General features: G+C 37.7%; 1 pseudogene; it reads left to right on the top strand.

The window, feature by feature from the left end:
* Positions 1-6,715: 6,715 nt before the first annotated feature.
* On the top strand, positions 6,716-6,813 carry LOC124965089 (uncharacterized; annotated as a pseudogene).
* The last annotated feature ends 12,751 nt before the right edge of the window (positions 6,814-19,564 follow it).

Consider the following 19,564-nt stretch of genomic DNA (forward strand, 5'->3'; position numbering starts at 1 on the left):
GAAATTAAAAAATTCTTAGAGGTAAATGAGAACAAAGAAACATCATATCAAAATCTCTGGGACACTATGAAAGCAGTACTTAGAGGAAAATTTATTTCATGGAGCACATTCAATAAAAGAAGTAAAACTCAACAAATAAATGACCTAACACTACAGCTCAAAGCCCTAAAAAAAGAAGAACAGACCAACACCAAAAGTAGTAGAAGACAGGAAATAGTTAAACTCAGAGCTGAAATCAACAAAATTGAAACAAAAGAAACAATACAAAAAATCAACAAAATAAATAGTTGGTTCTTCGAAAAAATAAACAAAATTGATAAACCCTTGGCCACACTAACAAAGAGAAGACGAGAGAAAACCCAAAGCACCAAAATTCAGAATGAACAAGGAAATATCACAACAGACACGATTGAAATACAAAACATAATTAGAAGCTATTTTGAAAATCTATACTCCAACAAAATAGAAAATTTTGAAGATATCAACAAGTTTCTGGAGACATACGAATTGCCTAAACTAAACGAGGAGGAAATACACAATTTAAATAGACCAATTTCAAGTAATGAAATGGAAGAAGTCATCAAAAGCCTACCAACAAAGAAAAGTCCAGGACCTGATGGGTTCTCAGCCGAGTTCTACAAAACCTTTAAAGAAGAGCTCATTCCAATACTTTTCAAAGTATTCCATGAAATAGAAGAGGAGGGAACTCTCCCAAACTCATTCTATGAAGCCAATATCACCCTGATATCTAAACTAGACAGAGACACATCGAGGAAAGAAAATTTTAGACCAATATCCTTAATGAACATCGACGCAAAAATTCTCAACAAAATTTTAGCAAATCGCATACAAAAACATATTAAAAAGATAGTGCACCATGATCAAGTGGGTTTCATCCCAGGGATGCAAGGTTGGTTCAACATCAGGAAATCAATAAATGTAATTCACCATATCAACAGACTTAAAGTCCAGAATCACATGATTATTTCAATAGATGCAGAAAAAGCATTTGATAAAATACAGCACCCCTTCATGCTCAAAACACTAGAAAAAATTGGGATACTGGAAACATTCCTTAACATTGTAAAGGCCATCTATGCTAAGCCCATGGCTAATATCATTCTAAATGGTGAAAAACTGAAAGCATTCCCCCTAAAATCTGGAACAAGGCAGGATGCCCTCTTTCACCACTCCTATTCAATATCGTCCTTGAAACTGTAACCAGAGCAATTAGACAGACCAAAGAAATTAAAGGGATACAAATAGGAAAAGAAGAACTCACACTATCCCTATTTGCTGATGATATGATTATATACTTAGAGGAACCAGGAAATTCCACCAGAAAACTTTTAAATCTCATAAGTGAATTCAGTAAAGTAGCGGGATATAAGATCAATGCACATAAATCTAAAGCATTTTTATACATAAGTGATGAATCTTCAGAAAGAGAAATTAGGAAAACTACCCCATTCACAATAGCATCGAAAAAAATAAAATACTTGGGAATCAATCTCACAAAAGAGGTGAAAGACCTCTACAATGAGAACTACAGAACACTAAAGAAAGAAATTAAAGAACACCTTAGAAGATGGAAAGATCTCCCATGTTCTTGGATAGGCAGAATTAATATTGTCAAAATGGCCATATTACCAAAAGTGCTATACAGATTCAATGCAATTCCAATTAAATTCCCAATGATGTACCCTACAGAAATAGAACAAGCAATCATGAAATTCATCTGGAAGAATAAGAAACCCAGAATAGCTAAAGCAATCCTTCGCAGGAAAAATGAAGCTGGGGATATCGCAATACCAGAACTTGAACTCTACTACAAAGCAATAGTAACAAAAATGGCATGGTATTGGTACCAAAATAGACAGGTAGATCAATGGTACAGAATAGAGGACACGGATAAAAACCCAAATAAATACAATTTTCTTATACTAGACAAAGGGGCCAAAAATATGCAATGGAGAAAAGATAGCCTCTTTAACAAATGGTGCTGGGAAAATTGGAAATCCATATGCAACAGAATGAAACTAAACCCATATCTCTCACCATGCACGAAACTAAACTCAAAATGGATTAAGGACCTTGGAATCAGACCAGAGACCTTGTATCTTATAGAAGAAAAAGTAGGTCCAGATCTTCAACATGTCAGCTTAGGACCAGACTTCCTCAACAGGACTCTCATAGCACAAGAAATAAAAGCAAGAATCAACAACTGGGATAGATTCAATCTAAAAAGCTTTCTCTCAGCAAAGGAAACTATCAGCAATGCGAAGAAAGAGCCTACAGATTGGGAGAAAATCTTTGCCAATCATACTTCAGATAGAGCACTAATCTCCAGAATCTATAAAGAACTCAAAAAACTCATCACCAAGATAACCCAATCAACAAATGGTCTAAGGAAATGAACAGACACTTCACAGAAGAAGACCTACAAGCAATCAACAATCAAATGGAAAAATGTTCAACATCTCTAGTAATAAGAGAAATGCAAATCAAAAGCACCCTAAGATTCTATCTCACCCCAATTAGAATGGCGATTATCAAGAATACAAGCAACAATAGGTGTTGGCGAGGATGTGGGGAAAAAGGAACACTCATACATTGCTGGTGGGGTTGCAAATTAGTGCAGCCACTCTGGAAAGCAGTATGGAGATTCCTTAGAAAACTTGGAATGGAACCACCATTTGACCCAGCTATCCCACTCCTTGGCCTATATCCAGAGGACTTACAATCAGCATACTACAGAGATACAGCCACATCAATGTTCATGGTTGCTCAATTCACCATAGCCAAATTGTGGAACCAACCTAGATACCCTTCAGTTGATGAATGGATAAAGAAACTGTGGCATATATATACAATGGAATATTACTCAGCCATAAAGAATGATAAAATTATGGAATTTGTAGGCAAATGGATGAAATTGGAGAATATCATGCTAAGTGAGGTAAGCCAACCTCAAAAAACCAAAGGAAGAATGATCTCGCTGATAAGTGGATGATGACACATAATGGGGCATGGGAGGGGTTAGTTTTAGGGTTAGAGTTAGGGTTAGGGAGGGGGGCAAGAATGGGGGAAGGAAGGACTGTATAGAGGGAAAAGATGGATGGGAGGGGTGGGGGGAAGGGAAAAAATAACAGAATGAATCAACCAATATTACCCTATGTAAATTTATGATTACACAAATGGTATGCCTTTATTCCATGTACAAACAGAGAAACAATATGTATCCCATTTGTTTACAATAAAAAAAATAAATAAATAAAAATAAAGTCCTTTGGGTATAAACCAAGGAGTGGGATAATTGGGTCAAAAGATTGGTCCATTCCAAGTTTTCTGAGGAATCTCCATATTGCTTTCCAGAGTGTCTGCACCAATTTGCAACTCCACCAGCAATGAGTGAGTGTGACTTTTTCCCCACATCTACTACATTTTAATGACTTCATTGGTCTCTTAGTCTACATATATCTTGAATGACTCTTAGCTTGTAGTTCCTGTTCCTTTTTCATAAGGCTATATCTTGACATTTTAAAAATAAACTAAGTAGGTAACTTCTTGTCTCTTTATTTTTGAAGCTAAAAGCTAGGTCTGAAATGTTCCCATTCTTTGTGTTATAGTTTCTCTTAGAGGCTTCATAGGTGTGTAGATGAATTATACATCTATCAGAATAAGTACTGTTCTCCAAATATTTAACTTCTTTCTCCCTGAGTATGTGGAGACCTATAACAAACCCCTTCAATATTATTTTATGGAATCCCAATTTAGAAATTGTTGGCTAGGCTATTTGGAAATTGTTCTCTTCTGCCCATAAACAGAGAGAAGAACGTGAATTCATGCCTTGAATTTTGTATGTGTCTTCATCATTACTCAGTCCATAAAAGATGACTTAGCATTCGTAGTGGACCAAGCACTGTGCTGGCTCTGGGAACACCAAGTCTCATAATTCTTCCCAGTTCAAAAAGACTTTGTGGAGGGCTGGAGATATAGCTCAGTTGGTAGAGTGCTTGCTTTGCAAGCACAAGGCCCTGGGTTCAATCCCCAGTACTGCAAAAATAAATAAATAAAATAAAATAAAATAAATAAAAAAAATTTTAAAAAGACTTTATGGGATAAGGAACACATGAACACATAAACACTGGTGTTCTGGCAACAGAGAAAGAAAGTATATAATTCTAATAGCACTGACTTAAAGGCTACCTGATAAAACATGCATAACAAAAACAGGAGTAGTCCCTCAATTACTGTGAGGTTTGTTTAAAATATAAAGGCAAATGTTTTCTTTGTAAGTGAAGTTTTTTTTTTTTTTTTTTAATAACTCCAAGGATAAAAGATAACCAATCCTGTTTTATCAAAATGTTACAAAACCTTTTGGTATTCACTAAATTGTGGTTTCAATTTAGGTTAAAAAAGTTATTTTGGTTTAATACTAAACTTCTTTAAGATTTACTGAGAGAAACTGGATAAGGTAGTGTATGCTTGTAATCTCAGCTATTCAGGAGGCTGAGGCCGGAGGATCTCAAGTTCAAAGCTAGTCTCCTTAATTTAGTGAGACCGCTGTCTCAAATAGAGGAGGTGTGGCTCAGTGGTAGATCAGTGGTAGAGAGTTTTTGGGTTCAATACCCTGAAGTTTTAAATTTTTCTAGTGAGATAATGCTTTTAAATACAAGGTTATATAAAGACTAATAGGAAAGTATTTAGTCTATACTTAGTGTTTTAGAGGTTGTTTAGAAAAGTAACAAAAAAACTAACATTTGTTAAGAGCTTTATAGTTTAGTGTTTTGTTATTTTCTTTTTTTTTTTTTATTCTTAAAAGTAGGCTTTTTTAAATTTTTTTATTTTTTTTATTTTTTTTTTTTACGTTTACATAGGGTAATGATGTTTATTATATTTTTCCCCTCCCCCCCACCCCTCCCACCCCTCCCACCCCTCCCACCCCTCTTTTCCCTCTACACAGTCCTTCTTTCCTTCATTCTTACTGCTCTCCTTAGCCTAACTCTAAACCTAACCCTAAACCTAATGCTAGCCCGTCCCACCCCCCATTATATGTCCTCATCCGCTTATCAGCGAGATCATTCGTCCTTTAGTTTTTTGAGATTGGCTTATCTCACTTAGCATGATATTCTCCAATTTCGACCATTTGCCTACAAATGCCATAATTTTATCATTCTTCATTGCGGAGTAATATTCCATTGTATAAATATGCCACAGTTTCTTTATCCATTCATCAACTGAAGGGCATCTAGGTTGGTTCCACAATCTGGCTATGGTGAATTGAGCAGCAATGAACATTGATGTGGCTGTATCTCTGTAGTATGCTGATTTTAAGTCCTTTGGGTATAGGCCAAGGAGTGGGATAGCTGGGTCAAATGGTGTTTCCATTCCAAGCTTTCTGAGGAATCTCCACACTGCTTTCCAGAGTGGTTGCACTAATTTGCAACCCCACCAGCAATGTATGAGTGTTCCTTTTTCACCACATCCTCACCAACACCTATTGTTGCTTGTATTCTTGATAATCGCCATTCTAATTGGGGTGAGATGAAATCTTAGGGTAGTTTTGATTTGCATTTCCCTTATTACTAGGGATGTTGAACATTTTTTCATATATCTGGTGATTACTTGTACATCTTCTTCTGTGAAGTGTCTGTTCATTTCCTTAGCCCATTTGTTGATTGGATTATTTGTATTCTTCGTGTAGAGTTTTTTGAGTTCTTTATAGATTCTGGAAATTAGCGCTCTATCTGAGGTATGGTTGGCAAAGATATTCTCCCACTCTGTAGGCTCTCTCTTCACATTTCTGATAGCTTCCTTTGCTGAGAGAAAGCTTTTTAGTTTGAATCTATCCCAGTTGTTTATTCTTGCTTTTATTTCTTGTGCTATGGGAGTCCTGTTAAGGAAATCTGATCCTGAGCCAACAAGTTGAAGATTTGGACCTACTTTTTCTTCTATAAGATGCAGGGTCTCTGGTCTGATTCCGAGGTCCTTGATCCATTTTGAGTTGATTTTTGTGTAGGGTGAGAGATAGGGGTTTAGTTTCATTCTATTGCATATAGTTTTCCAGTTTTCCCAGCACCATTTGTTGAAGAGGCTATCTTTTCTCCATTGCATATTGTTGGAACCTTTGTCTAGTATGAGAAAATTGTATTTATTTGGGTTTGTGTCCATGTCCTCTATTCTGTACCCTTGATCTACCTGTCTATTTTGGTACCAATACCATGCCGTTTTTGTTACTATTGCTTTGTAGTAGAGTTGAAGATCTGGTATTGCAATACCCCCTGCTTCGCTCTTGCTACTGAGGATTGCTTTAGCTATTCTAGGTTTTTTATTCTTCCAGATGAATTTCATAATTGCTTGCTCTATTTCTGCAAGGTACATCATTGGGATTTTAATTGGAATTGCATTGAATCTGTATAGAACTTTAGGTAGTATAGCCATTTTGATGATATTAATTCTGCCTATCCAGGAACATGGGAGATCTTTCCATCTTCTAAGGTTTTCTTGAATTTCTTTCTTTAGTGTTCTGTAGTTCTCATTGTAGAGGTCTTTCACCTCTTTTGTGAGATTGATTCCCAAGTATTTTATTTTTTTCGAAGCTATTGTGAATGGGGTAGTTTTCCTAATTTCTCTTTCTGAAGATTCATCACTTATGTATAAAAATGCATTGGATTTATGAGCATTGATCTTAAAAATATGGAACGCTTCACTTGTGCTCGCTTCGGCAGCACATATACTAAAATTGGAACGATACAGAGAAGATTAGCATGGCCCCTGCGCAAAGTGTTTTGTTATTTTCTAATCATTCTTGTGTTACTATCTCCAACAAAGAAATGCTTAAAAAGTCTAGTATACTAATATCCTTTGAAATATAATGAAATATAATTGATAAGGAGATGTTCAATGGTGCTATAGAAAATTGCTCAAAGGTAACAAGGAGAAAGTACACAAATAGGCATAATATACAGATCGGGAAATTCATAGCTAAACCACTGAACACTGAACCTCAGCAGTAACAATGCCAACAAAAATGCAACTAAAAAAAAAACAACAATAAAAATTGAAAGTCATTTTAAAACTGGAAAGTCATTTTAAAAATAACAATCCTCATTTTGGTGAGAGTAAACCACAAATTTGAAATGTGGCATAGCCTTACTGGGAAGGGAGCAGACAAAATGTCTCAAAAAATTTTCAAAAACATATGTGATCTTTGGTTCATTAGTACCACCTCCAGGGTCTTTTTTTCTTCATGAAAATGCATAGTGTTTGAGCAGAATGAGTTTGTGTGACCTTCAGGATAGTGTGGTGATATAAAGCTCATTATTTCCATGTTACAGATGAGAAGACCAATATTTAGAGAATAAGTTAAGTGAATTGTACCAAAACTCACCACTAGGCAGTGAAAGACAGGCACGGATCAGATTTTGGGGTCTCAACTTCACAACTATTGCTTATGCTGAAAACTTTTGGTTCAAGATGGTTTTGGGGGTAACTTCTTCATGCTACACTCAGTGTTAGACTCTGGCTCTACAAAGGTAACAATAAATGCTAATATTTATTGAACATTTACTGTGCATGAACTTTTTCATGTGTGGATCATGTGATCCTATTATGTAAACAGCATTTTGTGTCCCATTTTTTCAACAAGGAAGCTAACGGTCCAAATATCAAACAGCTGAGTTAACAAACTAATCTGAGCAATCTTGCTCCAGAGTCCTCTTTCCTAACCATTGCATTGAATTCTTTTCCCAAGACAGAACATCTGTAGACCCTGTCCTCAAGGAGCAGCTATGATTCAGAATAAATGTCAGTAATACCGTGGGGACACAGAGGAAAACTGTATTATGTACATAACTATGCTTTGAGCCTCCTAGTGCTGATGGCAGTGGATGGGAGGGACCTGCATATTGTCACGATTTATAAAACCAATTTATATTTGTATTTGCAGCTTAAAATAATCACATCCACTGACTGGGAAGATTCTGGAACAAGGTGCATATATTTTCACTTTTTTATTGATTAAAAATTCTGTGTTTTTTGACCTTCCCCTTTATAAAACCAGGAAAACTGTAAATATTCACAGAAAAAGAGTGGAACAAAATGCATGAAATATTAACAGACCTTTTTCAACTCTCACCAACAAAAGAATTGCTTGTTTTCTATATGTCTCTATATAGTTTATTTTTGACTTGCATAATGATATAAATATTAATGTAGAACATTTAATTAACAACCTCTGTGCAGTGAGCATATAGTCCAGCTGTATTTTATATAGGTGTTTAGGGGCAAATGGCAGAGGTCACCACGTGGACTTTAAGTGATTCTCCAGATTCAAACCTAGGTTGCATCTTTTGCATTGGTCAATGTGGGTGCTCACATACGTGTCTCTCCTGGGACTTCAAAAGTCAAGAGTGCAACTGTACGACTGGCCACAGAAAGTGCATTGGCATAAATATTCATTGTCAAACCAAATAAAAAATATGTAACTTTTGAAACATGTAATTGCTATTTTGAATTAAAAGATGAATTTATTAAAGCTCGAAAGTACAAAAAGGAATTTCATTACCAGAATATCATCAAAGAAATAATGCTGTCCAGAGTTTTCCAGCTTTGAGCGAAGTCACAATATAACCACCACTAGTCTCTTATTAGATGCTCTCTTGAAAGTGAGTTTGGGGTAATTTTCAGGCTCTAATACAAAAAGCAAACACCAGTTGAACCCTTCCTCATACTAAGTGCTTAAGGGCATTTCTCCTTTGAGCCTCACAACAGATTTTGTTGTAATCATCATAACTGTGGACATGGAGGCTTAGAAAGCACAAGTAACTGGCTGAGAGTCAGACTCTTGTGAGTTGTAAAGAAAAGAATCAAACCCAAGCAGCAATTTGGTTTTTACTCATTTACTGGATGGCCTGTTGCACCAAAGAAATAAAATACTAAACAGGAAGCATTTGATAACCACTTCTCCCATGTCTTCTGCTTCCACCCCCGTCTACCTCACCTACAACAACTCCTCCAATGCTCTACATAACATATTTTAAATTTGCTAATTACTATATTTTTATGGTTATCATTTAAATATAATGAGATAATTGGGTAGCATTAAACACATCCAGCAGTGCTGAAAAAGGAGAGTTAGGATTCTCTGGTGTAGATAAAAGAGATAAACCATTCCTTATCTTTCCTCATTATTATAATGTTATAAATAGCTCCATATGATTTTGCAGTTTTTTTTTTTTTACAAATATGCCCACAATGCAATTGTGGATACTATTTTAAACAAAATGGTCTTTTTCTGTTATTTCTGTAGTGTCTCCTTACACTAGGAATAGGGTAGGTTGAAGAGAACAAGTTGCATTTTCCAATTCTGAAATACCCCACTAATTAATAATTTAAGTATGTAATTAATGCATAAGCTTAAGAGGAGTGTCTATTCTATCTTTAGAAGTACAAGACAGCAGGATAATAGTGGGAAGCTCATCCTTTAGAAGTCCTGGGTTTCCCTCTTAGAGATGCAAAAGATTAATTTTAAGAAATAACTAGTGGAAAATTAGAGCAGAATTCACATAGAAATGTGGAAAAATAGTGGAGGATTTGTAGTTCAATAATTGGCAAATTTCCATTTTTGTCATGTCTGAGCTAAATTACCCCAGGAAGTTGAATAGAAATTGGTTTCCTCTCATATAAAAATAGGTCCAGTTCACCACCATTGTAGCAATCAGATTCCTGGATGGATCCTTTGTTCTTGGTTTGCCCAATTCAATCCTTGGTAGAAATATTAATTCATTTATAAAACTCAGTTCCAGAATTTACACACTGCCACATCCACTCCTATGTGTTCTCCATACTTTTTGAAATGGACAAGTTTTATTTTTATAATCTGACCAAATAATAATAAGTTTGTGATACTGGGATTTAACCCAGTGGTGCTCTACCACTGAGCAATACCCACTAGGCTCCCTTCCTTTTTAAATTTTAATTTTGAAACAGGGTCTAAGTTGCTCAGGTTGGCCTGGAACATGTATTGTCCTGCCTCAGCCTCTTGAGTCACTGGGATAACAGGCCTGAGCCAACATGCCCAGCAAATAATAATGTTATTTTGAGAGAAAGAGAGAGAGGAAAAAAAAAAAAAAATCTTAGTTTTTAAGAAAATTTGGCCACAAGGGGGAAGTAGAAGAATTTGCTCAGGATTTCCAGCAGTGGTTTTGTTATTGTTTAATTTCTCCTTCTCATTTTCCTGCTTTACTTCCTCGGTTTTCTTTTGCATCTTGTACTTGTCTCTCAGACTTCCTGATTCTAAAAGTACCCTCAGAGGCCCCATACTTGGAAAGTGTATTGAAGTTAACCACCTTTGATATCAGACCAATTTCTGCAGGATGAGGTGAGTGGTTCCTTGCCAACAAAACTGCTTTCGATTCCAGGCCTGTCCGGGTGGATTGCAAAGCAGTCATTGCTCACTGCTGCGCTGTCCTAATGCACTTAATCACTGACAAGGAATTATCTGTGGTCAGAGGAGATGGCTGGCTATAAGAACTGGCACAACACCTATAGGATAAAGAGACCCTTTCAGGTCCTGCTCTCTCAGGGAATTACTCATCTAGATTGCCTGCTCCAAACTCAGGATTTCTCTCGAATCTACCTGTTTTGTTATCCACCCTCGTCCACCCCATTTCCAATGACTAAGGGCTCTTTTCAAATGCATTCAGTTTGTCTGCACTTGCTTCAAGTTCAAATTTTAGGCTCCATGGTCTTAATAATTTGTTTTCAAGACTTTTTTCTTTATTTGACTATTATGTATTGTGAGCCACATTCATCATGCCTTTTTCATGGTACAGGCTAGGGCATCAGATGAGCAAGGGCCCTGCTGCTAAGAACCTGTGGTGTGGTGAGTCGTTTTCTACTGTTGATATTTTGACCTTCAGGGATATTCTGATTCTCACAAAAGGTAAGAGTATATGGATTAGGGACTGTGCAGAAAGATGGTTCTGGGAGGTCACATTGGAAAGGAGGGCTTTGGATAATTGGGAGGCACTGAACATACTCTGCTTCTACAAAAATCCTATCAAAGATGTTTGAGAGTGTTTCTAAGAAAGCAAGCTGTTGGAGGGAAAACCAAAATGTCTCCAAAATACTTGTGACTCTCAAGTCCTTTGATGTATGGTTGCTCTCTATGTAATTCTATTAAATGTCCACCAGGACTAAAACAAATAGAAATAAAAACTCAAAGGTGCATGGAGGGAATGGTAAAGGGAAATTCACAAATAATGGCAAAGCCTTTATCTCGACCCTGAACTGGTGAGAGCAGCAACTGTAGGAGAGCCATTCCCACAGGAGATGGATGCTTTGGCAGTGAAGCAGTTGAGACCAATGTCTCAGCATCTCACCCTGCCTCCTAGTCTTCATCTGATGCACCCACTGGCAGAACCCACCAAGAAGCCAGAGGGAAAGGAAGCATGGTATAGGAGATCCCCAAAGGCCAACCCTCTGGAACCCAGATCAAGATAAATTAGAGCAGTGAGTAGATAAGGAGAACAAACAGAATACGCAGCAAAAAGACCACTTCAAATGTGCCCCAACTCAACTTGCTAATTATTACAGTTCAAATCCCTTTGTTTCTTTATGCCACTATTTCAATTCTTATATAATTTTGAAACTATCTGCAAAGCAAGCATTCAACATTGCATTAAGGAATATTTTTGGAATTTATACTATGTACCAAACGTGTCTCAGAGCTGGAAATGCTCTCTGCCATTTAGAAACTTACCTTTTAGTGAGTGATGTCTTTATAGAGTTCAGCATAGTGTTATAGGAAGAGAAAGTCATGTTAGAGGTATCTCTTCTGTAATCAGGGGCATTCAGAAAGGTTTTCTAAATGCAATAATGGTTAAGCTTATTTGTGGAAAATGACAAAAGGAAAAAAAGGAGTGGAATAAGAATGTTCAAGCAGAAATGAAAATATAAGGAAAGGCCCAAAAATAAGAGAGGACATCTGTCTTTTTGTGGAACGGCAGATGCCTCATCCGGGGAGTGTGAAGTCAGAGACAGAGGTGACAGGTAAGGTAGGAGAGGTGAGAGAGGCAGAAGATAAAGGCGAAGGAGGTCTCTTTGGGGAGGAGGGCTCTGGTTAATTGCAGGGCACCTAACATGCTCTGCTTTTGCAAAAATCCTGTCAAAAATGTTTGTGAGTATTTTTGAAGAAAGAAGGTCGTTGGAGGGAAAACCAAAATTTTTCCAATGTGTTCATGAATCTGAAGTCCTTTGATGTATGGATGCTCTCTTAAATGTCCACCAGGACTAAAACAAATGGGATTAAAAACTGTCCAAATGCTGCTGTGGTGTTTTTTGCCATTACCAGTAAGCGACCTCTAACTCAGCATTACTGAACTCTAACCTCTCTGACAATGAAGGCCTCCCCAGTGGGCACCAGAGCAGCAGCATGTGGAGGCAAAGCCCCCGTGTTATCTTCCTCCTCCAGCCTCAGAACTAGAACCAGACTGATTACATTAAATTCAGGATCTAACATAAACTAGCTTTTGTGACATAAACACTCCGTATAATTAGTCTATATCTTACTTTCTTTACCTATGGGATCTTGAGAACTAGAATGTTTGTGATTAAAATTCACTACAGGTTCTTTGCGCAGGAAGTGAGACAATTAATTAATTTAAAAAAGAGATTTTATAATGCATAAGCCACCATGCTGCCTGAGACTGTCATGGCCTGTCCTAGTAGGAGGACAGAAAGAACCCTATGGGCTGAAGTTCAGAGTGGTGGGAGTCAGGTGGTGGGGGCAAGTGGTACCTTTCTAGGCACTGGTTAGTAAGAAGGGAAAATCCCTGGGAGCAGGGGCTGAGTGCCTGTAGCTGCTGTGTGGCACAGCGATTCCACTGTCGGCACAAATGCTTGACTCATTTCTTCTTGGATTTTGTTGTGAGGGAGCTACAAAGCAGGATAGCGTCTGTGATCCTGGTTTGTGGGGGTCTTCTCTGCCATGTCTTGTGTGGAGGAGGAAAGGGTTAACTGCTGGAGGAGAATGTTGGCAGTTTTTCTATCTATGGCCCCAAAACTTACCTACTCAATGAACACACAAGAGCCAATGCTCTTTTAATGAGGGTGGTGTGACGGGTCTGGTCATACCAGCTCTGGCCTCTTTACAACAACATGGAGTTGCCCAACTCTCCTTTATTTATAATATACAGGTAAAGGGGGCAAGGATTGGGAGGAGCTTCTTCTGTGATGGACAGGATAGGGTGGAATTCTGGGAGCCATCCTGTTAGGAGGAAAATTCCAGAAGGAGGCAGGGAACCACTCCCATGCAGTGCTATATACTTCCCGGCAGTTCCTAGAAGCCAGGCCTCTGAGTCCCATGGCTCAACCTAGTCTGTTTCTGTTAAATAAGGATGGCTTCCTACACTGGTTTCCAATTTGTAAGACAGTAGCACCTTAATATCTTGTTTCCCTGATGGATGCCGGCCCAAAATCTTGAAGCCTGTGTTTCTGCTTCTGCAGATGGAAATTGAGGAAGGTCACACCCTTTCATGACACTGAGCACAAGTGTGTCACTGAGATCCCCATTTTCCTCTTGGACCCCTAAGAGAAAATACCAGGGTTCAGTGCCAGAATTTTGCCCTGAAGCAACATGTAATTTAGACCCCAGAATTATCATGATTATGTACACCTGGTCCTGATGACAGTTAGGGATACCAACTCTTCAGGAAAATTTGTGATTCCTTCTGCATTCATCAGATTTTCATCACTGTGACCAAAATACATGCCAAGAACAACTTAGAGGAAGAAAAGTTCATTTTGGCTCATGGTTTCAAAGATTTAGTACATGGTTGGTGGAGTCTATTGCTCTGGGCCCAAGGTAAGGCAAGAACCTCAAGGTGGAAGGGCATGATGTAGGAGCACTGCTTACCTCAAGGCAGCCAGGAAGCAGAGAGGGAGCAAAGGGGAAAAGGGTCACAGAGAAGATGAACCCCTCCAGCGCATAGTCTTGGTGACCCACCTCATCCAGCCGTACCCAGCTGCTTACAGTTAACACCCAGTCCATTCAAACAAGGATGGACAGATTAGGTCATAACTCTCATGAGTCAATCATTTTAACTCTGAATATTCCTGCATTAACACAGGAGCTTTTGGGGGGACACCTCATATCTAAAATATAACAACTTCTAAAATATTCCTGAACTAATGATATTCTTTGATATATAGATTAGTTACTATAAGCACAGTACAGGCAATATCCAGGATATGATTTTGTCTTAATGGTTAATCTAATTTTACTTTCTATCAAATCACCATAAAAAATAAATTGTGTCTGTTTTTTTTTAATAACTCAAAAAATAGAAACATCACAGATATTAGTGGCAAGGAGAGAAGAGTTTTCACAGAAGTAAGGAATAAGCAAATGGAGGTCAAACTAAGGCTCAGGAAAAATATGTTTGCAGTGAAATGCCTGAAAACAATTGTCAAATTTATTCTGAATTTGGTGTTAAGGATCTTTTTATATAAAGTCATATATAAATGTGTGTGTATCTTTATATATATATATATGGCTTATACATGGAAGGTATTCCTTTCTTTATTAAGAATATTATGGTATTCTTAAAGAATATTGAAATGCAGGGTTCTGTTGTCAAAAATACATGTTCATGAAAATTAGAGATCATTCTCCCTGGCCCTGAACTCTCAGCTCTAATATTATGCTATGTTACAATTCTCTTCTTAATTGTTCCTCCTCCACAAGATTTTTGGCTCTTTGTGTCTAGAGATCTACCTTTGTTATCACCTGCAAGCTGACAAATGTCTAGCTCATAAAGAGTAAGGAACAGTAAGTACTTATGGAATAAATAAATGAGCAAAAGCACGACTTTTGCATATCTGTAGAATACAACTTCAAGTTTGTGTGCTGCCAGATGAAGCAAGGTTGTTGGTATTAATCAAAAATAAACATGTCTAACTGATTGACATGCTACATTATATGTCACTATTGACCTTCAGATGGGGAGTTTATCCTGGATTATCCAGGTGGACCAAATATAAGCCAACCCTCAAAAGCAAAGAACTTTCTTCAGCTTGTGGCACAGGGGGATTCAGAAATATTCAAACCCCAAGAAGGATTTGATGGACCAGTGCTGACTTGGAGATGGCAGGAGGCCACTTGAGGTGGCCTATAGAAGCTGAAAGTCTTTGGTTCTCCATCCACGTAATACTGGATTCTTCCACCAACCTGCATGAACTTGGAAAAAAATTCTTTCCTGAACCTCCAGATAAATGCCCAGACATCTGGCCTGTTTTTAGCGTCATTTTAAGCCAAAAAGGAAGAAAGAAAAGAAAAGAAATTAAAAGTATATTCTATTACCACAGCCAAATATAAGTTTCACGTGGCCCTAAGCTTTACTGTGTCATTGCCCCTGCTATTCAGATTTCACTGTGGCAAAGGAAAATTGACCATTACAAATAGACCAGATCTGTGCAATATAATAAAGTCATAAAATGAAGAGGGAAAATTTAGACCACTTTATCTGAAATCACTGGCACAAGTGTTGACTAATACAAAATGCTTTTTTAAATAAGCAAAAATGACCAAAACAAGCTTTACTTTAAGTAAGTACACGGCACATTTCAGCAAGAATGGCTTCTGTCAAAAAGATTAAAGATAACAAGTGCTGGTGAGGTTGTAGAGAAAAGGGAACACTTGCACACTGTTAGTGAGAATGTAAATTACCTCAGCCATTACAGAAAACAGTATGGAGGCTCCTCAGACAATTAAAAACACAACTACCATATCATCTAGCAATCCCAATACTGGGTATATAGCCAAGAAAATAAAATTTGGCATGTCGAAGAGACATCTTCATTTCCATGTTCACTGCAGAACTGTTCACAATATCCAAAACATGGAAACAGCCCAACTTTCCATCGACTGTTGAATTTAAAAAATGTGGTACAGAGACACACACAGTGTACTATTCAGACATTAAAAGTAATGAAATCCTGCCATGTTCAGCGACATGAATGGAACTGGGGATCATTATATTAAGTGAAATAAGCCAGGCACGGAAAGATACGTTCCACATGATTTCCCTCACATGTGGAATCTAAAATGTTGATTTCACGAAATTCAGAACAGAATGGAGGATACCAGCAGCTGGGGAAGATGGGGAGTTGGTTGGAGAAGGAGAGATGTCGAAAGGTTGATCAAGGGGTGCTAAATTACAGAAAAAGAATTTCTGATGTGCTATTGCATGGTACAGTGTCTGTAGAAAACCATAATGTGCTGCATATTTCAAAATGCTTAAAGAAAGGATCTTGAGAGCACAGAATCCTAATTACCAGGAAACCAGGACAGGATTTTGAATGTTTTCACAATAAAGAAATGATAATGTTTGAGGAAATGGATATTCTTAACCTGACTTAAACTTTATACAGTGTAAACATGTATCAAAACTATACATGGTACCAAATTACATGTATAATTTTTGTGGTTTTATGTAACAATTAAAAATAGCATGGTAGTTATCAGGAATACAAACAACAATAAATGTTGGCGAGGATGTGGGGAAAAGGTATACTCATACATTGCTGGTAGAACTGCAAATTGGTACAACCAATATGGAAAGCAGTATGGAGATTCCTCAGAAAATTTGGAATGGAACCATCATTTGACCCAGTCCCACTCCTTAGTTTAAACCCAATGGACTTAAAATTAGCATACTACAATGACACAGTCACATCGATATTTATAGCAGCTCAATTCGCAATATCCAAACTATGGAACCAACCTAGATGCCCTTCAACAGATGAATGAATAAAGAAAATGTGGTATATATACACAATGGACTATTACTCAGCCTTAAAGAAGAATGAAATTATGGCATTTGCAGGTAAATTGATGGAGCGGAAGACTATCATGCTAAATGAAATAAGCCAATCCCCCAAAACCAAAGGCCAAATTTTTCTCTGATATGTTGATGCTAATTCACCATAAGAGGGGTGGGTAGGGAAAGTGGATGTACTTTGGATTAGGCAGAGTGGAGTGAAGGGAGAGGAGGGGGTATGGGGGTAAAAAGGAGAGCAGAATGACTTGGACATCATTACCCTGTGTACATTTATGATTACATGACCAGTGTGATTCTACATCATGTACAATCAGAAAAATGAGAAGTTATACTGCATTTATGTATGATGTGTCAAAATGCATTCTACTGTCATGTTTGACTAATTAGAACGAATAAAAAATATAATAAAATGTAATGAGAAAATTAAGTATTCAATACATAAAACATGTTCACACAAACTTATCAACTCAAATCATTTAGTAAGTTTAAACATAGACCTATGTATTTCTGATTCTTTTTCATACAGCTGGTCCTCCTTAAAATTCTTTAAAAATTAGTGCAATGGTAGAATTAAGACTCTGATAAAGGTAAGCTACACCCAGCATAGGTACTATTTTGTAATAGGAAGACTTAATTCTGTAAGAAAATAAGGAAAAGTACAAAAGTAACAATTATTTATGTGTCAAAAGTTCTCATATTATTTGGATTTGCAGAGGGTTTGTTCTTGTTGCTATTTTCACTCATGTAGTGTTTAGATGTATTTAGGAATCTAAGGAAGATTCAAGGAGCTCAGCACTGACGTGACAGAGATGCTCCCTGTGGAGCTTAGTAGACACCTACTTTGAACGGAAGAGATGTGGCATTTCTATGAGCCACTTTTCAGTATAAGCCTATTTTGCTCTTTAAGCTGGTGTGTCAAGAGGGTCTTGGACCTTGCAGGCCCTGGTGACTTTTTGGTCCTTTGCCACATGTCACTCTTTTCTCAACTGTAAAGCTACGCTATGAAACTGAAACTCTAGGAAGATGTCAGGGTTTAGACAGTTCTATTTCAAGAGAATATGTAATTAACAACAAGGAAACAGGAGAGGGAACAACACAGATGTACAGTTCTGAATCATGAGAAGTTTCGAATGCCTTCTACTCCATCATATTTCTACTGCAGACTAGTGGGAGCCTGACTTTTAGTGCCTCGATTGAGAAAAGAAAAGCTACAATTCACTTGCCGGCAGGCAAGACTTTCTTTAAAGCATCTTTCTTTTCCAAAAGCAGAAGGAAGTTGTCACTGCTCATATGTAATATCTGATTATGATATATTGAATGTAGTTTTTGGTAAATTCATTTGACTATTCATATAGACATATGAATTTGGTGAATTCATATGTCTATCTCTAGAGTTCTGCATCTTTTCTTACTACCTACCCCTGCAAATGAATTATTTAATTCATTTGCAATTCAGCAAAGGCAAGAATGCTTCTCTTGATCTGGGACAAAATTCTCAAAAAACAGTTGGGGTGAGAGGTTTGTCCAATGATTGGCAAATCCCAGGTCCAATACTATGAAACTGTAAATGCCATTGTCAGTTAACTTGTCTGTATATATCACCAGACTATAAGTTACTTGAAGATGTATATGTATGAATGTGATTTCTCTCTGCATGTATTTATATGTATATGCATATATATATGTGTGTGTGTGTGTGTGTGTGTGTGTGTGTGTGTGTGTATCTATCTATCTATCTATCTATCTATCTATCTATCTACCTACCTACCTATCTCCTGGCAGAAAGTCTTACACAGACTGGTGGTATTTATAAACTTTTAAGAATTGATAAATGAAAGGAAGAAAGAATTAAAGTCCAAGTATTGCTGCGTGATTGATAATAATGAAACAGTTATTTGATATGCAAATTAGCTACCATAAGTCATAGTGCTAGGAGTACCAAGGATACACGTACTGCTGAAACCGGCACGACACTTAGGTAGGACCAAAGTCTACACTCTCTACACTGCTATGAGCTGCCTATTGCTGAGGTGGACTGATGACTCAACACTGCTGTGACCAGTTTGGGTGATGCTGGCTAGAAATGAGTCTAATAGACTGAGACCACAGGATTTCACTTGATGCTGAAGCCATTGCAGAGGCTCCCTCCATAGGCAGGCATGGGATGGGAGCTATTAGGATCTATCCAGTGCTCGGTTCACCAGCACGGCTCTAAGTTCCAGGGTCAAGTGTTACCTTTACTAGCCTGTCCTACCCGCAACAAATGGGGTCTTGCATGATGTCATAATGCCCATGGTTGGGTTGAGGCAATGTTGGTTAAGGTCCCTTGGCTACATAGGCTGACACTAAGCTCAATTATGCCTGAGTCTCACAGCCACATGGACCTGCACTGTCTTGGGTTGTGATGAGGCCTACACCACAGCTGACTGTGATACAGACAGAATATGAGTCCATCCCACTGGCGCACAGGTCTCTGCCTGTCTCAGAGCAGTCTGAGAGCTGGTTTACTACCAAGATTGATACCAAGCTGAATTTCACCTGAGTCTCACAGCTTCAGGGGCCTGTATAGTCTCAGTAGGAAGTTGTGTGTACTCTGTCCTATTCCAAGGCTGAAACTGGAATCTGCCCCACCAATGCACACGTCTCTGCATGATGCCAGGGTTATCTAGAGACTCTGTAGCTTTGGCATGAATATATGGCCTTCATTTTCTATCAGG

This window comes from Sciurus carolinensis, chromosome 14 (genome assembly GCF_902686445.1).
Source record: "Sciurus carolinensis chromosome 14, mSciCar1.2, whole genome shotgun sequence".
Lineage (NCBI taxonomy): Eukaryota > Metazoa > Chordata > Mammalia > Rodentia > Sciuridae > Sciurus > Sciurus carolinensis.